Source organism: Bombus bifarius, unplaced genomic scaffold, assembly GCF_011952205.1.
Source record: "Bombus bifarius isolate JDL3187 unplaced genomic scaffold, Bbif_JDL3187 scf7180000007968, whole genome shotgun sequence".
Lineage (NCBI taxonomy): Eukaryota > Metazoa > Arthropoda > Insecta > Hymenoptera > Apidae > Bombus > Bombus bifarius.
The window spans coordinates 665,839-671,838 of record NW_022884354.1 but is presented as its reverse complement, the minus strand read 5'-3'; the positions used below and the strand labels follow the sequence as shown (position 1 = coordinate 671,838).

The 6,000-nt window shown below is 38.0% G+C and overlaps 1 protein-coding gene across 1 annotated transcript in view; it reads left to right on the top strand.

Annotated features, from left to right (window-relative positions):
- Window positions 1-838: 838 nt before the first annotated feature.
- The window catches only part of LOC117209208, a 191,966-nt gene continuing 186,804 nt past the window's right edge, over window positions 839-6,000 (top strand). The window contains exon 1 of the mRNA XM_033450924.1: window positions 839-1,330. The gene's annotated coding sequence lies outside the window, so the exon portion shown is untranslated. The remainder of the gene's footprint in view (window positions 1,331-6,000) is intronic.

Here is a 6,000-nt window from a genome sequence, read left to right as displayed (position 1 = left end):
CCTCTTCCGTTTCCGCTCCGTGCTTTTGACTCGTGTTTTCTCTACTCTAATTTCATCGTAACAAAAATCATGGTACAAAATAGTGAAATAATTTTTAGATAACGGATATAACAAACCCTATTTTCCTTTAAGCAATTATTATAGAAATTAGATTTCTCTTACTTTTATTAAAATACTGGATAGAGGCATTCAAAATAATAAAAAATTATTAGTTACATTAATTTCATAATATTCAATTTAGCGTAAGCCAAAGAGAATTGAAAACAGAAGTACGACAGCAAAGTACGTTCCTTCTATAGTAGGTACATTGCATTTGAAATAATAAGAAGTCATTAGTTAATTTTATTTTGTTACATTTAATCTATACACATAAATCAAAGAGAGTAAATTTAACAGGGTGTGCCCGCATAGAACAGTGTCAACAATAAAAGGGTTGGGTGGCAACTAGTATTATAATTGTGTCTGGGAAATTACACTCTCGAATGTAGTGGCGTGCCGCTATAGAAACGTTTACAATTACCGCAGACAGAGTCGCAATTTCATTTTGCATAACTGAGCTCTGTCCGTGTTACGTTCGCAAACTGAGCAAAGAAAGACGCGCATCTTTTATGCAGTGACATGAATCGTTAATACAGCCATTGTGTTCTTTATTAAAAAAACGAGGATATTATTTATCTGCCTGATTCTCCACCGCGTCGTGCTAAGTTTCAGGTGGAAGTAGGACGCGTGCGCGGCTTCGAATCCACCAATGGTAGCGCGCGGCGCGAACGTCTCGGCCAATTGGAGCGCTCGACTGTGAAGAAGCAGTACGCGATGCACGAGTCAAGCGCCGAGTGGCGCGGTGCTCGCAGTACCGCGGCAACCCTCGAGCTAAGAGCATCGTGTTCGATGCTGTCAGTGACCCGTGCGTGAGCCGTGTCGTGAAACGTGAGAAGCTCTCCTTCCCTTTTCCTTCTCGTGGCTCGTACGCGCGACCAAATTCGTGCGCTTGCCGTGTCTGTGCGCCGCCTCTCCCTCGATATATCTATTTCTCTCTCCGGCTTTCGTTGTCGCACGTCCGGAAACTCGCGTGAATTCCGCGGTGGAACGTTTAACGGTCTGAAAAACGATTTCGCGCCATTACGTGTCCCCCCCTCCGTACCACGTTCGTTTTATCAACGAAAACAATCCCTTTCACGGGTAATCCTTCCGACCACGAGTTTCCCCACGATGCCTGTGTGTGATATGTGAGTTGTGTTCTCGCCACGTTCTTCACCACTGACACTGGTTGTCCTTCTCGGAAGGAGGGAGGCAGCAACGAGCCGAAGAAACGTCAAGCATCACGAATAAGGTAAGAATCAAATGATAAATCCTTTATTAGAAGGAATTGCAAGAGTGGGAATTAGAGTGAAGGTGGCTGGGCAAGGGACGGGGTGTCATGCATTTAGGACTTTGTAGGTTATGTATTCATAAAAATACGCGTAGAATATAGGTGGTATGCAGATACATATCGGCAGACCGTAATTTGTGATATGAGAGTAAATAAGATGGAAATCAGGAATATTAGAATTACGTTGGATGTTTCGTTTCGAAAGAATATAATTTAAAAATTCGTCGATTACGTGTATAATATTTTTAATTAAGTACACTCAGATGCAAGTTACTTATCATAAGTGAAATCTTAAAGAGGACGATTTTATTTTATATGTTTGATTTATGTTTACATGTAATATAACCTTTCTCCAATTGTTTATGAAAAATTAATCAAATTCACGTATACTTAGGAAGTTTTAGCGTTCGATTTTTTTAAAACGAAGCTTACAATGCAATATTCTTATCTTTGATTTTCACCTTATTTTGAGTCATATAATCAGCCAGATTTCATCGCGTATGCTTATATTTTATATAAAATATCCATGATACAGTACTCGTTACGATATTTAGTGGTTGAAACGAGTCTCTATCTGGAAATACGAATTTGTGCGAATATTCATTCGATTAAATTCCATTTCTTTAGTTCTGTTCATAAAAATATGTATCTATACGAACATTTGCAGTTTACTCGTAACACAAAGACGTAAATAATATTATAGAAATTACGATCTGAGATACTTATGTTGGTATCCGAATTTCGTTCAACTCGGTTATACTCAAGGATCATTGAGGGGTGTGTGTATTCTCGCTGTTTCTTTATTTTCACAGTAACACGGGAAATCTGGTTGTTTAACTCGACTAGTCAACACGTAGTTCGTTGCATAATATTTAACGTACTACAGAAGTAGGATACATTCGAATATGCGTAATGGAGACTATGTGATCGCAAAAATAAAAACCGATACGCTTTTTATGACTCTCGATTCTTTTGGTCGTCTTCCACAAACAATGTGTTCTATTACGTCAATGGGAGCTTTACGTAATATGTGCTAGGTTGTTACACACGAAAACCACAGTAAAAGAATATTTTAAGTCACGTTTTAAGAAAACCATCTTTTATTTGATTCTCGGGTTAAATATATATCCTTACCATTTATTTAATTTTCCAACATTTATTCTACCGCATAATATAAAAATAAAAATTTGAAATTTCAGTAAAAAGTATTCGTTATATATTATTTTATTACAGACCTCTACCGTACATCCATTCAATGCTAATGAATTATAATATATTTAAATTTTAGGCTCGAAAGTTAAATCCCATACAAATTCGCGCAGATTTATACAGGACGTTACAAAAAGATCTGCGTTAAAAATAAAAATGAATATTTTAGCGATTTTAGTGGGTCTATTTATAGCTATGAAATATACGTCATTTATTGTCTCTAAATCGATCGATACACGTGTGAAAGTAAAAAGCAACTAACTTGAGAAAAAGGATAGCCCCAGTAATGAATATCATTAGATGAAACACGAGCGAATAGCGGAAGTGTACGGGTGCGCGTGATGTTCTGCGGTAGATTTGTGGATTTGTTGCCGGAGGTTTGTAACCTGAAACAATTACGTTCCAAATGGGGCGTCCTACGTGCATGCCTCTGTCAATAAACTCTATAGTTACCGTATTATCGTCGCGTATGAGGCGCTTACGGTTCGAAATTCAATAAAAGAGAATCGAACAATCTTAAAAAAAAAAAACGAAAAAAATCATTAACGGTACGATAGCTCTACTTGCAATTTTCGACTTTTTTCCTCGTAATTGCTGGGTAGTCCAGCTTCGAACAACATTCTTCTTTTTCCTAGCCTCGTTTTCGAAAGTTCGGAGAGCGAAAGTTTGTTTTCGTAATAATTTTCATACCGCTGCAGGCGTAATTGCCCCAGTTTTTCACCCTTTAAATCGTTCGAATACACAACAATGTCGCGAAACGTTTCTCGATTGTTCATGGAAAAACGAACGTTGATCGTTGGTTACGTAGGCTTTAGACGATTATCGAGCTTTGATACTCCAAAAAGGAACACGAGTGGTTTCAGGAACCTGGCATATTGTGTCGATATAGGGTGTCGAGGGATTTAACAGCCAAACTTTGCGAGTGTAGTTGCTCACGGAAGTATTGGTGCGCCTGAAGAATTTCTTATGGATATTTTACGCGTGTTATACGAAACATTTCGAAATTTCATTGGCATTGTAACGAGACTCTCGTATCGTGATTGTATTGATAAAGTTTAAAATGAATCTGAAACTGTATATAAAAGTCAGAAAATATAGTACAAGTATATACTTCATAGAGATCAATTTTGATTTCTCTTTGTTTCGATGCACGAATCACCTATTGATATCCAATCATTACGTGTATTAATGACTTGACATACTGCCACTTAAAAGTCTTACAACACCAAACTGGTTTTAATAAACCTAACTTCTATTTCTATAGAACATATAAATGATAAGCTTTGGTTGTTACACTCTAGGACACCCTGTACACGTACGTATCGTGGAAAAGTAGCAGAGAAATTGAGAATTTGACGAGATGAAAGTTGATTAATCGAACGGAAAGCTCGGAGTCGAGTTTGAACGTTTTCTACGAGTAGCGCCAGGTTAACGCGATTGTTAATGCTTCTGAACAACGATCGATCATTTTATCGTGGAAATAACAACATTAGAGATATGGCAAGCTTATAACTTTAATACGCGTTCAACAATCAAACCATCCATCTCGATATTTTTCAAGAGATATACTGCAGGCGTTCGATTTCACGTTAACATGATTATTAATCGATTCTCAATCAATTATTTCCCTATTGGAAATTATAATATATTCGCCGGAATGCAACTCTCCGTTGCGGCTCTCATTACCATTTCCCCATTTAATTATCGAGAATGTATTAATTAATTGTTATCATTGTTAATTCATTCAGCCGGCCTTCCATGATTATTCACGTACGTTCACTCACCTACGTCTTTTCATTTTTTCTATCAACGATATTATATCTCATTATGAACAATTACGTACGGTCATTCATAGTGCTCTTGCAAACTCATAGAAATTCGAAAAATTCAGCCGGCAAAAAATACTCGTTCGTATGGTAAATTAGTCGAATAATTAGCGAATAATTAGCGAATAATGTTGCAAAAACCACGGAGGGCTAACTGAAACCGACAGACATCTCTAACTCTTATAATCGCATATAACAATCGTGAAAATTTGTCTCCTTACAATTTGTAGACCGAAACTTTCCTAATACGAAGGGGTTTGGCGGAAAGATAACTTCTTCTTCGGAAAGAAACGTTTCAATTTGTCTCGGAATTCTTCGAGAGTCGAAGGAAGCAACGATACTTCTTGCTGCGCGGCATCGCTTTAAATAATGTTTGAATAAAAAGCTCGAAAAAGTTTTTCGGTTAGACTTACTGCTCGAAGCAGGATTTACAACGAAGGGAGAGAATAACCAACCATCCACTGGCTCGTCTGCCATGTAGTCGAGGCAATAATAAAGTGAGACGTCGATGAGGGTGCGGGAACCGGAAGCGAGAAGTGAAAGGAACAGCGAGGAAGACGAAGTTGCTCTTTCTCTCTCTCTCTCTCTCTCTGGATATTCAATTTCAATCGGATTCCTTGAGAGCTTCATCCCTAGAATCTGTTACAAAAGTTCGGTTTGCGACGCGGACGAATGAAGCAGACCGATTTCGACCTCTTCCACTTGGACGGGGGTGTGTTTTAAAAGTACACGAGAGGAGGTAGAACTTGTTTCCCCTTTTCTTTCGACGAGTCGTTAACTTTGCTGGAAAGCATAACCCATCCTCGGTCTTGACCCTTCTTCTCCCTCTTCTTCTTCTTCTTTCTCTTCTTTTTTTTTCCTATTCTAGTTTTACTCTGATGTGACTGCTGTTTGTCGGGGAACACGTGTTTAGAAATGTTCGGAATGTTTCTGGATGAACTACACCGTGGCCTATAAGTATATGGATACTTAGGTAGATTTTTGTTAACGATATATATTACGATTGTTACCAAAGAACGAATATTACCAAGATACACGAATTAATCGGAAAACGATAATCAAAAGCAATGGCTAATATTTTCTTATGAAATCGATAAATCGTAGGAAATTTGAATTCTTCGTTCGAAACACCGACTCGTATTGTAAAATGATATATTAAAAGTGAATATAAAAATATAGAAATCGAAGACGTAAATAATTTAAAAAAATGTACGATGGTATTTCTAATGGTCCAATTTAGAAGAATCTTTTGTATCTTATCTATAGCTTGACAAGCAAATAAGCTGTCCAGTTATGAAAACCAGATGCTCCCTTTTCCAAGATATCTCGGATATATTGGTTCACGATTTCACTTTTACTATCGCGTTTTTTGAAAAGATCGCATAAATCAGCGCTGACGATGCATAAGCTTGCGGCCAAGCTGAAATATCGTGTTCCCAAGACCGTACGAATACACGTAGTCTCGATCGTTTTATGACCGACAGAATGGTGCCAGAATTGTGCCAGAATTTTTCGTTTTATTCGTTGGTAGAAAAGCACCGTCGTCTCCCGGAAGTCCGCGCGCATACAGAGCCCCGCGCTGTCCTGGAGCACAGA